Consider the following 17,599-nt stretch of genomic DNA (forward strand, 5'->3'; position numbering starts at 1 on the left):
AGGATGTCCATCTCTCACTGAAGAGATATTTTTCAACAAGAACACCCACTATAAATCTAGGCAAAGGAGAACAGAAGTGAATTCTCTCACCTTTTACTTGCCAGAAGAGTCTAGATACCTTTCCCCCCCACAGATACAAACTTTTGCCTATGCTATTCTAAATTTTAACAAGAAAAAATTTTTACCAAGACAAGCGATGAATGCTCCCATTTCATTCCAGTAAGTTTAGGATTCAGTTATTGTTTTAGAAGTGGGAAAACATAGTGAAAGTATACTGAAACTCTTATTCTGTGCCCTAAAATAACTTCACCTTCATTTCCAGATGAAGTCCAAAATGCAGACTATTAAAAATATATTGTAAACCGTACATTAATATTGGGCAGAAATGCCTTGGCTACTTCTTCCATACAGAGGAAAACCACCCGTGAATCAGAAGGGAGTCTCAGCAGAAGCCCCTTATACACATACAGCTGCACTGAGCATATTATAACTGAGTGGCAACAAGCATCTAAATGAGGACATTTCATTCCTTACAAGCTCCCAGGTGCTGTGCAGGGCTAGGCACACCTACAGATTTAATGTGTTTCTTCTTTTTATAAAAGCATTGTCCTTTATAAATATAAATAAAATGTAGTGAATTCATTCCTAGTTTCAGGACTAGATTGACCCTTTAATTGATTTATCCATGTAAAAATTATTTGCCTCTCCACAACAACATGCATCACATGCTTATAATGTCTTGTACTTCAGAAAAAAAAAAAAAGAATTTCACAATGGTTTAGAAACCAAACACCTCCAAGGTAATGTGCTAGTAAATCTCAGAATAGCAAAATATTTAGTTATTGACAGCAATTCTTGTCCTTGAAATGTCAGTATTTTAGGCTTATTCACTGTAGGAACCAGAAGAAATTGGCAAGTAGTTATTGTTCTTTGCTCAGTTTCCATAGCAGCAACAGTAATAAGTTGGGGTGGGTTTTTTGGGGTTTTTGTTTTGTTTTGTTTTGTTTGTTTTTTGATGGGCTTGGGGTTTTTTAAATTTTTTTTTTTTTATTTAGTCTTTACAGAACTCCTTTTTCCCTTCACAATACTGGAAGTTTCTGGAAATTATAGTGTATCTATTCCCAAGCATACAATTGCTCTACTTCTGTCTAGGAGGAGCTGTGTTACAGCAAATAATGTTTTAATATTTATATAGAGAGAGTTTGCCACTGTATTGTAATGATCTTATGTACTGACATGGTAAAGTTTGCTGCTTATGAATCGACCACAATGGAAACATACTCCCAGGCACTAATTAATGTTCCAGTTTCCTTTTCCCCCTGTGGCAATTGTTGTCCCATGTTGTATCACAGGAAGAAGTTTAATGAGATTGTGCAGCTTTACAGCCATCTCCAAAATGCTACCTGATAAAACTCAAAATGTGAGAGCAGTGCCCTCAACCTGGCTCATGCAGAGCTTGGCTAGCGCTGCTCAGCAGTGATCCTGTTCCACATGGAGGTCCAAGGTGAGCCACATCCTATGCCCAAACTTTTTATGGAAAAGAATTCAGGCCATAATGCTGTGTGTGGCAGTCAGATCCATCAGCACAGGGTAGAGTACAACACAGGATTAGTATTTGCAACAGCTACTGACAGTAGAGACCCACTCAGGGATAACCTGTATGTTAATATGTAAATAAATTAATCAAAGCTTAAAAGGGAATAGGGTGGGCATCTGGATATAAATATTCCTTAGTTTCTAAGTAAAACAAGAGATTATGTACTCCTCTCCAAAACCAGGAGACTCAAATCTATGATTTTTTATTATACTGACTAGCACCTAATTATGTTAAAGGAATAAGGAAAAGACTATGTTTGGACCAAAGGCAAGAACATCACTTCATAGTTGTGGGAGCACAACTGCCATTAGAAAAAAAAAAAAAAGATTTTGTATGATTTCATATCTCTGGTATATATTTCAAAACTTAAACCACATTATTAACTATAGTATAACTTATTGATCCCCAGCATGTGCTTTCCTCAAAGTAGCCCAGCAGCTTTGAAGTGCTTCAAAACACAAGCTTAATATGAGCAGCTTAGGGAGTGGTATCAGGGGAGCTGTTTCAGCGGCTCATATCTTCCCTTCCTCTGTGGAATCCAAAACACATCCTGCTTCAGCGAGTAATTTCCTTAAAGCTAATGGCTTTATTGACAGCTGCAACTCCATCAATTCTTCTGGTTTACTGAAATGGCTCATATAAGCCAAATGTATTATATGCATTTAAATTGAAAATGTCCTAGTTGTATTTGTGTAATAGCTTATGCAAATGTGCATGTACTCTGTAGCCATGGTTTAAAAGAGGAACAGGAAAAGGCATTTGGCATCACTACTTTCAAAGGATGATGCTCTGAATGAAATTTTGGGTAAGAGCTGATTGCTTGTAAACAGAAGGAAAAACAAAGCTCAGGTCAAATCTCAAGCACTATTACTAAACACTGGTAAGAGGTAACTTCAGATGTGTCCTGTTCATTTGGGTGGGACCTCTCATACTAGTGAGTCACCAATGTGAGTATGACTTCAATAGTCTGTTCTCTAATTTCACATCACTGTCGCAGCTCTGCAGTGGAAGACAACCAATGCTGCTCCATTCTTTTGAAAGACGGACTTATGCAACACATTTAACTCAGAGATCTTGATATTATCTCTTGAAATTTTTTTTTGCCTTTTTTATGGCATCTTTTTTGGTCTAAGTAATGTTATTATCATGGGTTGTAATGTCAACACAAAAAAAACCCTACAATTAAAAAAAAATCTTTTAATTGACAGTTCAGTCCACATGGAAGTAATTGAATTCAGACAATGACTGGTCAGATTTCCCCAGCTATCTCCTGCCTCATGTAATCATAAATCTAAAGAGAAAATCCTGGTCTAGAACTTCTGACATTCCAGCTCAGGGATGGGAATTGAGAATTGATCTGCAATTTCTGATTGTGAAGCCAGGCTTTTGCAGAGTGCTGCAGATTTGGAAGAAATATGACTAGGTTAAATGCTTTTGTGAATATCTTGCAGGTAAAAAGGAGAAAAGCCATCTGTAAGCCATTCAATGAGGAGTTCTATTTTCAAGTCAAGAGGTGTATATATTTAAAAAAAAAAATAGCCAGTGCCCAGTAAGCTCTTCTTAGATCAAATTCTAATCTATAAAAACAGGAAAAAAAGCACAAGTTGGCACAGAAACCATACTATTCCAAAATTTCCTGACAAACTGTATTTCTTAACATCTACAGTTTTGGTTATGCATCTTTTTTCCTCTTTCATTAGCTCGCAGGACTATTTAATCTATTTATATTTCATAAACACTTGGGAAAAAATTGTGGAGAAATGTTATTTCCATGTATAAACTAATGATAATTTCAAAAATTTTAACAAATATGCAGCTCCCCAAAATTTAAAATCCAAAAATTCTTCGGGTATTTTTAAATAAAATGAACAATAAACTCATCACATGCAGTCAACAGTAACAACAAAGCAGGAACAAAGAACTGATGTGCCTTGTAGGTAAGAAAGACAAAGTGCATGGGAAGAGAGTTCACCCCTCTGGCAACTCAACCCTGTCTCCACTTAAATGTGCTTCTTGCTTGGTACTTGTACGCGTGGCTTGGGTTTTACTGTTGTGCCCACTTTGACCTGTGGCAAAAGAACAGTCACATTTTGTCTTCCTGGGCTAAACTAGCCTTCCAAGGCTGTGCCTGAACCTCTGCGGTCTTGGTGCTCTGCTCCATTGCTTATTTCATGCTCAGATCTGGACAAAGAGACAGAAACAGTAATTTCCTTGTTATAACACGGCCCTACTCCCGTTCATATTTGCCAGAAATTCCACTGGAGAAGATAAGATTAAATTTTCCCATTTCTTTTGGCACTTTCATCACAAAGTAAAACCTTTCTAATGCAGCAAAACAAAGAAATAAAACCCAAACCCCTTCATATGACAGGTGCTCTTAAAGTCAGACATCTGACCAACAAATTTCTGTGGCCTCATGTAGTCTCAAGCCATGAATTTCACTATCAACCATTACTAAAATTCGGCCCTTACACAAATCAACAAGAAGTAGGAGGAACATCCAAAAGGCTGAAGAACTGTTCTAGAGAAGGAAGTGCTGGGGTGAGACAGGACTAAGAGAAGCTGTGAAACAGAAAATGTAAAAGGAAGAAGGGGAAAAAAAGCCCAATCCCCCACCACAAAAGAAAATAAAACAAAAGGCAATATTCCTCACCATAAATCTGACTGTTGATATATGCTCCCTCTTCTTAGGAACCCTTCTGGTAAGAAATGCAAAGACATTTAATAATATTTATCTCAGTATAACAAAACAACTTGTCTAACAGCGCTGTCAGTTGCACAAGCTCAGGGACTGCCCATCACAACCTTTCCGGAGCACCCTGTTGGCATCCTCTGGCTTTAGCACAATTTTAACTGTACATTTGTGCTCCCCAGTTCACAGCCCACCCTGCCTTGCCCCAGATTTCTGGATTTATTTCACGTCCATGCACAGTCACCCAAAGTAACCAAGAATGCAAAATTTACTGCCAGATCTGGTAACTGGATCCACTGTGGCAATTGTTACACATTCAAATGGACACATTAAAAGCAGCAATGAGCCACTCACATAAACAAAGATTAAACATTATTTCAGGAGATGTAGCCAAAAATCCTCTGAGAGGCTGCCAGCATGTCACATTTTCTTTCTAACTTCTTCTTTTCAAATGAAAAGAACACAATGATAAAGCCAAGTGGGAAAATTAGGCATTAGGAATACTGTGAGACAGTGAAAGATAGAAGAATATTGCCTTACAGAATAAATATTTCTAAATTGAGTGTTGTTTTCCCTTCTGATTACATCCTAAATTCTCTTTTAATCCCATTGGAAATGATCCAGTCCATTTATTACCTTGGGCAAATCTTCTCATTGCTCTTTCTCATTTTTTTAGTTGGGTTTTTTGTTTTTGGTTTTTTTTTTGTCCCTAAATACATAACTGAGATTATTAATGTTTAGATTCTTTCCCCTCAGGAATGAAAGATTTACATTATAGAGAAAAATAAAAAAAGTCTAACAACCATGAAGCCGTTACTAAAAACAGACCTACGTTATTATCTAGTATGCAGCTCTTGAGTAAAGGTGTGATCTATTTTGAAAAAAGTACTTTTTCAAATTTGAAGTTTCTTTTGAAATTTATTATTGGTATCATCCATTCCAAAACCATAGGCACCAGAGATCTCAAAGCTATAAGTATTTGTGCAGCTTTGCTGGGGAGACAACTCTGGTAAGTTTATGTACCTTTGTATTTTTGAAAACATCCCTGATATCAGAATATTTGGGAAGTTGTCATCAAAAATCAATAAAAGGCTTTCAAATTTCTCAAAGGTTTTAGAAGGAAAGAGAAAGAATTATTTTGTGACAGGTTAAGCCACATCATAGACTGAGTCAGAGAGAGGATCAGAACTCAGACATCTTGACTGTATTTCCCCATTTTTTTTCCATTGCTCTACCAAATGTTGCCTACAGGACTCCATAACACTTGTAGGTTGTTTTTGGCTAAACACTAAATGAGTTCTTGGTCACCTGTACTCAAGGAGGACCTTTGTCTTTAACTGGATCACAAAGAAGAGGGACTGGTCCCTGCAAACTACATAAGGTTCTATTGGAATCACTTTTTCCTCAAGCAAAATTCCTTTTTGGTATATTGAATGGGTGAAGTGAAATGACAAGCTCATCTAGTCTTCAGTATGTAGCCTCATGCTAGAGCAATGTGAGGCAAAAACTGAGGGCTTACTGACAGCAGTATAATCTCCCTAATACTGAGATTGATCTAGTCTGGAAAGAAAGAGGTGGTTGTGGTGCATACAAATGAAGAAGCAATGCATTTGGAAAGGTTGCAGTGAGTCTGTCAGCACAGCAGTGAGGCTGTTCACTAAATATCACAGCCTTCAGCTGAGAAACCATGTATAGGAGACAGAAAGAAGATAGCAGGAAAGATGAGTGAAGAGAAGGAGCAGCTATGTTCTCTGTGACTGCCATGACTAAAACACAGTAGAGGAAACCATTCAAAGGCCAAAACTGTGACTGAAACTGGGTGCAAATTAAGCAATATGGACAATTATGTTTGTGTTTAAGTGTGCCCTTGCTTCACAAAGTGTAGCTCTAGACTGGAATCCAGTTTACTGCCATACAGCTAAAAAGTCACAAAGAGCTGCTTTGCCTGAAGTTCCCCCCGATACAGTTCCATCTCTCCCAGAACAAGGACTGGAACAGATGGAACAACATATCCAGTTCTGCCAAATTGTCACCATTTTTGGTGGGCACCAAAATTGCTAAATACAAAATTGCATTTTTGGGCTACCACATTTCAAAACATAAAACTTATTTGTTTTTTAAAAGATGGATCTCATGGATATTTCTCTAGCAGAGCAATTTCAACTCCTGTGGGCAGATAACTTCCTTAGTTTCCCATTCATTTTATGTATAAAAGTTCACAGGGAGTTGATTTGTAGAAATACCTCTTTGTCAACCATGTTTATACTCTCATTTCATGCATCAGAAATAGTGTGTTCAACAGGACCAGGGCTGACCAGTGATTGCCACTGCCCCTGTACTTGACACTGGTGAGGCTGCACCTTGAATCTTGTGTTGTCTTCACTTTTGGGCCTCTAATGACAAGAAACATATTGAGGGGGTGGAGCATGTCCAGAGAAGGGCAATGAAGTGCTGAAGGGCCTGGTACACAAGAGTGAAAGGAACAGCTGTGGGAGCTGGAGGTGTTTCGTCCAGGGGGTGCCTCACCACACTCCACAGCTCCCTGAAAAGAGGTTGTAGTGAGGTGGGAGTCAGCCTCATGACAAGATGACAGCAAATGGCCTCCAGTTGTGCCAGCATGAGCTAGACTGGATATTAGGGAAAAAATTCTTCATGGAAAGGGTCATCCAGCACTGGACCTGGCTGCCCAAGGAAATGATAGATTCACTATCTCTGGAAGTATTTAAAAGGTGTGTAGATGTGGCACTTAGTGACATGGTGTAGTGGAGGACTTGGCACTGCTGATGTAATTCTTGGACTTGATGACCTTAAAGGTCTTTTCCAACTTAATTTTTTTATGATTCTATTCACTTCAATGCAGCTGTACTTTGAAGTACCTGATTTTGTCCAGACCATGTTCAGGGAATGCAGGTATGGAATCATCAACCTTTGGTTTACTCTCCATGTGACTAATTGAGGGGAATAGAATGATGACCATTCTGAATTTTTATTTTTTATCTAGACCTCAAAAATCTATAAGATCTTACACAAATTTCTGGTGATGAACAACACAGTCTTCTATTTTTTAGCCTTTGGCACATAAATGTTTTATTCTCTTTCAATGAAAGATCATATGGTGTAGGAGAATGGATTACAGACAACCTCACCCCTTATAAGTCACAGCTATATCCAATAAGGATGAGTGTGATAAAAGAATGGATTTGCTGGTGTTGGGAGGTCAAACAAAACAGGAGAGAGAATTTCTGCTGTGAGGGGTCTGCTGTGAGGTCAGTCTGAGTCTGCAGTTGGAGCCTGCTGTTGGAGCCTGCAGTCAGAGTCTGCAAGGGAAGCCTGCGGTGGGAGTCTGCTGTAGCTGGAGTCTGTGAGGAGTGGGAGTCAGGATGGCTGAGCTGTGAGGAAGAATAAACCAGGACCTTTTCACATTGACGAACAAGAGTGTGTGTCCTGTCTCATTTCTATCTCTAACACGAGGTCTGCTGTGACAATATGGTCTATTATTTCTAAAAGGAGTTTTTTTCAAATACAAAATGAAACTTGCTTTTACAGTAGTGTGAAGAACAGCTGGAACCAAATTGAAAGTTTCCCAGCCAGGAACAGCTGTATCTAAAAAAAAAAGGAGCATCATGTCACCCCATCACAAAAATGCCTCGTTACCTGTATTTCCCACATGCAATCAAAATAATAATAAAAACTCCCTGTTTTCCAAACTGGGATGTGCTACATGCCATTCTCTGACATCAGAACTACAGCAATTATTTATTTCAACTCTAATACCTGTATTATCCCTTTATAAGTGAGCTTGTAGGATCAAGGGTGAGCTACAAACACTTGTTTCACTGAGCTATCAGTAGCCCTTGGAAGACCTCCTTGACTTTTAGAAGACCTCTTTGACTCTTAGAAGACATTAAGAAAATTCTTATGCATGGTCACTATTAATGGAGGTGAATGATGTTGTTCTAAATATTTTAAATGATAGCATTTTTAAAGCAGTTTAAATGTTTGGGTTTTTTTTTTTTATTTAAACTGCGGAAATAAAAAGAACTGATATTAAGAAAGTGGTAAAATTTTGGTTGTCATAGAAACTGAGCTCAGTGAGTAGAGAAGCCAGAAAAAGCTAATTATCTTTTTTTCTCAATGTGCAAAACCTTTAGGGTAATTTTGTTCAGCAGTCAAGTAACAGTGCATCCAAACCTAAAAAAAGAAGGAAAGTAATATAATACAGGAAAGAAACATATACACTAACACTTAAACTCTAACTCAGACAAAACTCCTTTTGATTTTTGATCTCACTGAATCGTGGTTAAGATTTTAAAGATTTTATTCTGAGACCTTGTACAAAGTTATTTTGAAACCAAAAAACAGAAAAGCCCAATACTGTTGGTCTGTTTTGTTAAAGAATCAGGTGCTGCCTCCACTGAAATATTTAATTACTTTATCCAGACAAAAGGTCTTGAATTTAGTGCTGACAGGAAGTCTTGTCCTTAGACCAGGTAAATTATCTTGACTATATTGTCAGAATTCAAATTTACCCTCAAAGAAGTTGAGGCAACACCAACACGTCTACTTAATTTTCTACAAAATCTTTTCTCAAAGGAAAATAATAAAAACATTTTCATTCAGAAGGAATCACTGGTTTCCTGGGATAAAAAGCTGCAGATATGCCTATATTTTTCATATAGCTTGATTTCCTCTGTGGTTCTGTTCCCACTGAAAATTAGTCTGAATTCAGCCACTATCCTTCATGCCATCATCTCAGTTAACCTATAATCCACATTTAATAATAAGCAAAAGAAAAACTATGCTTGTTTTTTGCAGTAGACAATGTAGTAGTGCATTAAACTGGTTTACAACACATACCATAAATTGTCCTGCTGCTGTATTTTGTTCGCTCACTGTTACAAGTGAACATTGTGGCTGCTTTTGGCTTTGCTGTGCTGTGTGTAGAGAGGAGAGGATTTCCAGGAGGGCAGTTTTCACTGCCCCAGCCAGCCCACACTTCAGGCTGTGTGACACAGAGCAGGTGAGTTCCCTACAGTGGTGTTATCCCTGACAGAGGAGTCCTGAGGCACCCCAAATATTGCATTACTCACCAAGGCTGTCAGTCACTCGAGACTCTTCCAAACAGTGAGCACACAACCTGAATTTACTCTGTCTTAGGCAGCATTCTAATGGGGATTTAGTTAATTTTCTTATGTAATTTACTTCTGCTCAGTAAGTCTTTTTGTGATTGCAGTGCCACCTAACAATACACTCAACATGGTACCACACAGATGACTCAACAGATCTGCTAAGGCAGTTCATCAAAGTAATGCACATCATCCCTTTCATCATTCCCCCTACGTAAATATAAATTACTCACTTCCTTATTTTTCCATCCCTGGATCTGTTTCTTTAAGTCCCTCGCTCACAACACAGGAAAAAGTAAATATTTTTTAATTCTGCATTATTTTTGTTTCCAAATGCATACTTGCTACTTCACATCTCAGTATCTCTCCCTGTGTGATCATGCATCCTCTCCCCTCACTTCATACAGGGCAAATAATTTTTTTTAGAAAATAAATGTTAACAATTGTCTTCAGGAAATATCCCATTCAGGAACAGGCATATTGTATATACCTACAGGAACTGCAGATGCATTTATAGTATAAAGGCTCCTTACTAGCTTAGAATGAATGAAAAACAAATAACATATTCTTTGATGTTTCCAGGGGGAACATCAAAAATTGAAGCAGTCATTTTTGACCAGGGCCCAGGAATGATCATGGATGATAGTTTTTATTTTCAGCTCTTGTTGTAGGAGAGCACATACTTTGAGGTTTTGTCACCTTTTGGACAACTGTCTGAGATGGGTGGCTTCTCAGACTTTTGAGATTTATGAAAGAAAAATAAATTTACAGAGTAAAATTAAACTTTAAACATAGTATTTAAGAAAAAAAAGTGGTTAATTTAGTAGCTACCAAAAATATGCTAGCAGAGGAAAGGAAAAGTAGTCATATTTAATTTTCAGAGCCTCTAAGAATATCAGTAGATACTGTGTTGAATGCTGACCAAGAAATCAAAGCAAACCCCCGGTTATTCCCATTCCTTCCTAAGATATTTCAAGCTTATCTGACATTTAACATGGAGAAAAACCAGTTTGGAAGGAAGGAGATGTAATTGTCTTATTCTGTTGCAAGCCCTGAGACTGCCTATCACTGCCAAATGTAATTCCTGATCAAAACTTACTGAAAAAATTGCACCCTACTCCTTTATTTTTCTGTACTTTGCTGATTGATTTGAATTATAATTTTTAGCTCATTTGCAGACAGATATTTGATACAAAGTTAATTCCTTTTCCCTTTAGGATATGACAGGTTTACCTTTCAGTGAGGACAGGATTTTATGGATATTTTGGACTCACCTTCAGTAAGGGAAATAATACTTTTGAGGTACCAAGGTTAACATGCCTCTCACCTTTTCCTTCATCATCTAATCAGTGAATAGTTTCAATCATAGCAGTATTTTCCATTCACAAAGCATTTTAGATATTTCCTAAATTAACATTTGCAGTGTTCCACTTGTTATTCCGTTCATGCATAATTGAGGATACTAATAGGTGAATTGGCATTATAAAGTGGCTGTCAATGGGGAATTTAGATGACAATTAGTTTCTATTTGGTGCTGTAAAAAGTTTAAAGGACAACTTGCACAAATGCACACTTGTATATGGAGCTGCTAGTACAATAATGAAGAACTCCATTAATTGTTTTTTCAATCTACTTAGAGAATTCAAATATTTAGTTTATCAGCAAAATTGCAGGATAACTCAAAGCAACATAGGTAGATTGAAAACACTGTAGATTAATTATTTTGGCTTTAGAAGGGCATCTGGCTCAATATGCTACCAGCAAACCAAGAATCCACCGTGAATTTGATGCTGGTCATTGTTGTTGAACTTACTGTAAAATAGTGCTGTATCACCACTATAGTTCAGAGAGAGGTATGCACATAAAATCTAAAGATGTTTATATAAGCAAACACTGATCTCTGTCAGAGGACTTCTGTTAGATCTGAGAGGGCAAGTGAGGACTGGTTGGTGCTACAGACCTGGTTTGCCACCAACCACTGTCATTCCTCTATGGAAGGAGCAGCTCCATTGCAAACACTCATGTGCATAACCATTTGCATGAATTAGAATTTATTCACATAAACATATGTTGGAGGACTGGGTTGTGATCTGCCAAATATTTCTTATGAATGGCTTGTTAAGAAAGATCATAAACTGTTGGAATTTCACATATCATTTTTGCAATTTAAAAGCTGGAAGTTCAATTTAGGCTTATCACAGATGCTGTTTTTACAGTCAACAAGGGAGAAGCTCTTGTAGAAGCTGTATATTTGCCATCCTGATCTCTAGACCTTGACAGGACAAATCAATCACTGAAGACATTTACAACTTATCACTGCCTGCTGCTGATGCATGGCTTGCTTGGACTAGACTGTTTGAGAGAGCATGGTGGGTAAGAAGAATCCCTCTCAAAATGAGCAAAAATGGTGGGCTAAAATACAGTCTTGTTTCAGTATGAATTAAGACAAATTTCTTTAATGTTAAATAGCACAAACCTTGCAGCTAAGTTTATCTAAAGATTGTTTGTTTTTCCTCTGTAAAAAATGCACTTTCACCTTAATGATATAAGCTGAAATTTCCCATGAATATTTTTGAAGTGTCAACCAAGCAAAATTGATATGTCTAAAGTTAAATTTACAAAGTTTTATTCCATTCTTCATATATATATATATATATATATATATATATATATGTCAGTCAAGATGGTTTTAATAAATCCCTATTGCCTTCTTTAGGAAAATCTATATAATATTCCACTATGTTGGTTAGCCTCCGGGTTATCATTGACTGCTGACACAAAAATATAGCTGGATTTGCCCAGTTTATGTTTTGCCAAATCCATGTTGGCAAACTGGGTTTTGACATTTTGTAACTTTGAGTATTCGAATGTGTAACAATGCTACTTTATTAATGGAATTTTTAAATCTCCATCAATCAAAATATCAATTACAATTTTAATTACTTAAATTGTAAAACACTGTAAGAATTAGTGGTTTCTTAGATTTCTCAGGACAGAAGAACTGATGAATATCTCTCTGAGGCATATAATTGAAATATTGTATCTACATTGCAGACTCTTGAAAGATGTTCAGTTTTGATTTAAAACCACAACAAATGGTTTAGGGCTGGTTTGTGCAATTAATTGTCTTTGATTAAACTTTTATGTTTCAATATTAATCTGAATCCCTGTAGCTTCATTTTTCAAACATTAGATTCCATTATGGCTTTTTCCACTAGACTATTAACCATTATTATAAATCTCCCTTCTTGAGATGCTATGTCACGCAGGTCATTCAATAGCATTAATTTTCAATTCCATATATAAAGATCCCCTTCATGTTTGCAAACTTTAGAACTTGAAAATACACTGCAGCAGCAAAAGATGCCTATTTTTTTTGAAGAGGCTGAAAATCCTTAATTACTCAATTACATTGTATTTTCAAAAACGTCTCATATATCATAAATGATTCTTGTTAAAAAATATAAAAAGTAGCAAAATAGCAAGATTTTACTTGCCAAGGCATCAGTGCAGGTCACCCACTAAACACAGAAAAAGAGTTAAATTATAAATCAGAAAATGCCTAGATAAAGTTAAAGGAGTTGATTCTTTATTCTGGTGTGAGGCTCAGACCAGAAAAACTTCCAGCAAGAGATGGAATAGCTGTCCAGTTATCAGGGATTCAAGTCATCTGCCTCTATATTTAGCTCGTCTTGTGTATTTTACTGTGATACATACTTGCTTACAGGTATTTTCACTTGTTTTGTCTATAATTTTTTAATGTTTTGTATCTTTCAGTTTCAGAGAAAAATAAAGTAAATGACAAAACCCCTGTATTTTATTGTTCTTGATCCCTTAACATACAGACGATATAATCCATTTTGCAAGTCTACCCTGGATCAGTGACTGAGCCTAGGGAATAAGTAGATCTCTAAATATAGTATTATGCAGAGATGTTTCATGAAGCACAGTATTTATTTCATTCCGAACCAATGGGACACTGTGTCTTAACAGTACAACTGAATTTATTGATGTAAGTCAGGTTGAATTATAGATAAAGAACTATTCCTGTCCTACTGCCAGCAGTGATCCTCCACACAGTGGCCAATTCTGACCTGATGGGTTCCTTTCATATGTGAATTTGCTGACAGCTATAAATGCTGACCCCTGCAGCAATGAGGTCTCCTCTTTATTTGGGTGGGGGTTTATTGTCACCAAAACTTACAACAGAAGTCTTTTCCATTTTTTTTTCTTATTTTTAGATTTAAGAAAACAACTGTATCATTACTAGCATGTCACTTGCTGAGGAAGAAAAAATTGATATTTTAGCTTCAGCTTCAAAACCAGCAGACACAGCTCTTTTAGGAGCATCTTGCAGTCCTTTCCAACTTTGAGGCACATATAACTTCACAGCAAGATGCAGGGAAAGCAGAAAGAAGCAAATGACTAAAAGCCCAGAAAGTCAGAAAAAACCCCGAAAACACTCAAATTGTCATTGCCTGTCTATTTTATAAATATCCTTTGGGCAATTGATACATTTTCCAGACATTAAATTATCTTCTATTTGGTTTTATATTTATCTGTAAATGAGACAAATCTGTTAGGATTATAGCATTACCAAAAGGAACCTGTGTCAGAGTGCCATCTCTGTTGCTGAGAAAAGGTTACTGTTTTTTTACCTATTTTCCTTGAGTGAAAAAACCCTGAATGACTGGTTGTAACTGCTGGAGAGCAAAACAGAACTATTTTTATCCACAGTAGGAGGGCTGCAAAAGTGTATAATACTATAAAAGCTAAAAATATCAACTTTTTCTCTGTGTTCTTGTAATTTCCTCTAATTTAAAGTACAAAAATGGTCATAATGCTCTTTTAGAATGAAATATGTCTGCAGTGCACGATGTTGCTCCAATGAGATCAAACCTACCACACACTGACATCTACATGGTGCTGTGGTGCTGGGAATAGGTTTTACAAATTTTCCTTGGATGTACCACCATGAAAACAAGTCTTTGTTTCCTTTTCTCAGAACCAGCTGTCCTGTAATTCTCTTGAAGTCTCTGGACTGCACACATTTCCCCCATGTCTGCAGCTGAGACTCCACAACCAGAGACTGCTGAATTTTGAAGATAACAGTAAAAGCCTGACACACAGGTTTTAGATCGGTTGGTTTGTTCCCCCTTTAAAAACTGGAACATCTAAAATACTGAATATAAGTGTTTTTCAAGATATTTCTAAGTAAATGCAAAAACTGATTTAAGTAAAAGTCCAGAAAAAAAAAAGTTAAAGGCAAAATGTTAAATATTTCTGCTTTTGTCCCTTTTTTTTGGCAAGCTAGACACATATACTATACATCACACTTAGGTATTCTAGTAAAAGAACTTCAAACCAAAAAAAAAAAATACTATGTGTTCTTCTGTAACACGTCAGTGCCATCTAACAGGTCAGTGCTGTCTAACTGGTCATACATGAGTTTATACAGCCAGTCATTTCCCTTGCAGGTGATTTTGCTCAGCCTGTCTACAGATCCCAGTCTTTCTTTTGAAGGCCATTCAGTGAAGGAACTTGGACAGCATTTTTGCCTGGTTTTGGTGATATATCATTGCAAAGGACACATTTTTCTAGAAGTCTGTGAGCCAGCTACTTCCCAAATATCTGGATGCCCCAGGATGTTGCATGTAAACATGCCAGTGATTGTGAGGTAAAGCACAAGGCAAATCTTATCAGCTCCAGGGAAGTGGTCATGGCATTGAGTCCCTGTGACTTGTAGTAGAGTAGGTTTGAAATTCTGCAAAGATGCCAGCAGTATGGACTCTCATCTAAAGTTAGCTTTGAATTTTACTTAAAGGCTGCTTTTCTATTTATGCTGAAGAAAGTCTCATATTATCATAACTCATAAATATTTAAAGCAGACAACCTGAATTTTTGGTTCTTATTGTTCAAAAGTGCAATGAGAAATAGCAATATGAGATTTGACAGAGAATGAACAAGAATGTGGAAAAATGGTATGAACTGAAGGATGGTGAATAGTGCATCTTTTTATTGTCTAGGAATTGTCGACCAATAACATTTACTCCTTGAATTCCACTAAGAGGGTAGTGACACAGATGTTGGTCAGTATACATGACACAGAAATATTCTACTGTACTCCTGTATATCAAATGAATTATGGAGAAACAAATTCCTCTTCATATTATGTGGGGGATAAACAAGAGTGAAGTGACTTAGTCAGGGCCATGATACGTAAATCCAGACTCAGGATCATGACCTAAGTTTTCAATTACAAGAGTTGCACAGATGGCAGGGGAATTGTCCTCATTCACAAAAAATAATGGTGCAATACTAAAAAGCATAAGAGGGATCACAGTAACACTTTTGCCTCTGTCATTTGAGCACTTGATATTGAAAATTTAATAATAGTAAAACCAGTGGATTAATAAAAATAATGGAATATTTTACAAAAAAACCCACTTCATCTATGTGGATGCAGCCTCACTTCAAGCCTTGTGTGCAAAATATCACAAAAATATTAGAGAGTATCCAAAGGAGGGCAATGTGGATGGAGAAGAGTCTGGAGTGGAAGATGTGTGAGGCTGTTTAGCCTGGAGGAGATGGAGGGGAGAGCTCATTGCAGTTACAACTCCCTCATGAGAAGAAGAGGAGGGGCAGGGACTGATCTCTGTTCAGTGGTGACCATAGAATTACAGAATCACAGAATCACAGGGTTGGAAGATGAAGTCGCAGGGGAACCCCGATAATGAAGGGAAGTCAGCAAAGCAAAAGCAGATACAACCAATATGATTAATCTTATGTTTCTCTCTTTATTGTGTGTAGATGGCAGGTTTTATACACTCTATATAGTTCACAGTTACAGATGTATTCTCATTGGCACTCAGCACAGGAAAGAATGCAAGCACTTATTCTTTACCAACCGTTTAAGGTAGCTACTGTGTCCACACCAATTACCATACTTGCTAACTACTATAAAACCCTTTGACCCTTGCTAACACCTTGTTATAATTCTAACTGCGACACACTCCTGGCACTGAATTTCTATCTGTGCCACAATTCCTACAGGCCTCAGTGCTGAGCCCTAAAGGCCTCAGCAATGTGGCTCAGTCTGGGTGGTTCAATTATAGTCCATATCTGCTACAGGAAGAGATCTCCAATATCATTGAGTCCAACTCATGCCCCAACACCTCAACTAAATCATGGCACAGATTGCCAGATCCAGTCTTCTTTTAAACACATCCAGGGATGGTGACTCTACCACCTCCCCAGGCAGATCATTCCAGTACTTGATCACTCTTTCCATAAAGATCTTTTTCCTAATATCCAACCTGTATTTCTCTTGGCACAGCTTAAGACTGTGTCCTCTCATTCTGTCAGTTGCTGTCTGGAGAAAGAGACCAACCCCCACATGACTGCAACCACCCTTCAGAAAGTTGTAGAGAGTGGTAAAGTCACCCCTGAGTCTCCTTTTCTCCAGACTAAACAACCCCAGCTCCCTCAGCTGTTCCTCACAGGGTTTGTGTTCCAAGTCCCTCACCAGCCTCGTTGCCTCCTCTGGACGCACTCAAGTGTCTCAACGTCCTTCCTGAACTGAGGGGCCAGAACTGGACACAGCACTCGAGATGTGGCCTCACCAGTGCCAAGTACTGTATTATTTAACTGTAGTGGTTTGAAAGCAAAACAAATGAGAGGCTCCAAGTCAGAGATACAATTTAATAGGAAAAAAGGAAATAAAGTAAAATAAAATAGATGCAATAATACAAAAGACCACTGACAGAGTCAGAATACAACCTGAGCGTAGTGATGGAAGCAGTCCAGATGAGGTGGTCTTCCTGAAGCAGTGATCCTGTAGAAAGGTCTGGTAGCTCGGGTCCTCTGGTAATCCAGTGGGTAAGCGCCCCTCTGGTGTTCAGAGTCTCAGCTTATATCCAGGCTGGAATGCTTGGTTCCTCCCTCTGGGCGGAGCATCTCACAATGGGATGGAGAGTCATGTGATAAGGCCTGATGGGCCCATTAACAGGAGGTAGTCCAGGAGGGGGTTATCTGTGAGTCGTGTAGCAAAGGTGCTGATGGGCCCATTAACAGAAGATAACCCAGAGTGGAGGAGGCAGGGAGCACTGCCTCACCTGGTTTCAACAGTTCATGAAGATGGTGATAGAATATACTTCAACCCAGGACATTAATGAGGAACAGGAC

Source organism: Chamaea fasciata, unplaced genomic scaffold, assembly GCF_029207755.1.
Source record: "Chamaea fasciata isolate MVZ Bird 193981 ecotype frontalis unplaced genomic scaffold, bChaFas1.0.hap1 SCAF_3, whole genome shotgun sequence".
Lineage (NCBI taxonomy): Eukaryota > Metazoa > Chordata > Aves > Passeriformes > Sylviidae > Chamaea > Chamaea fasciata.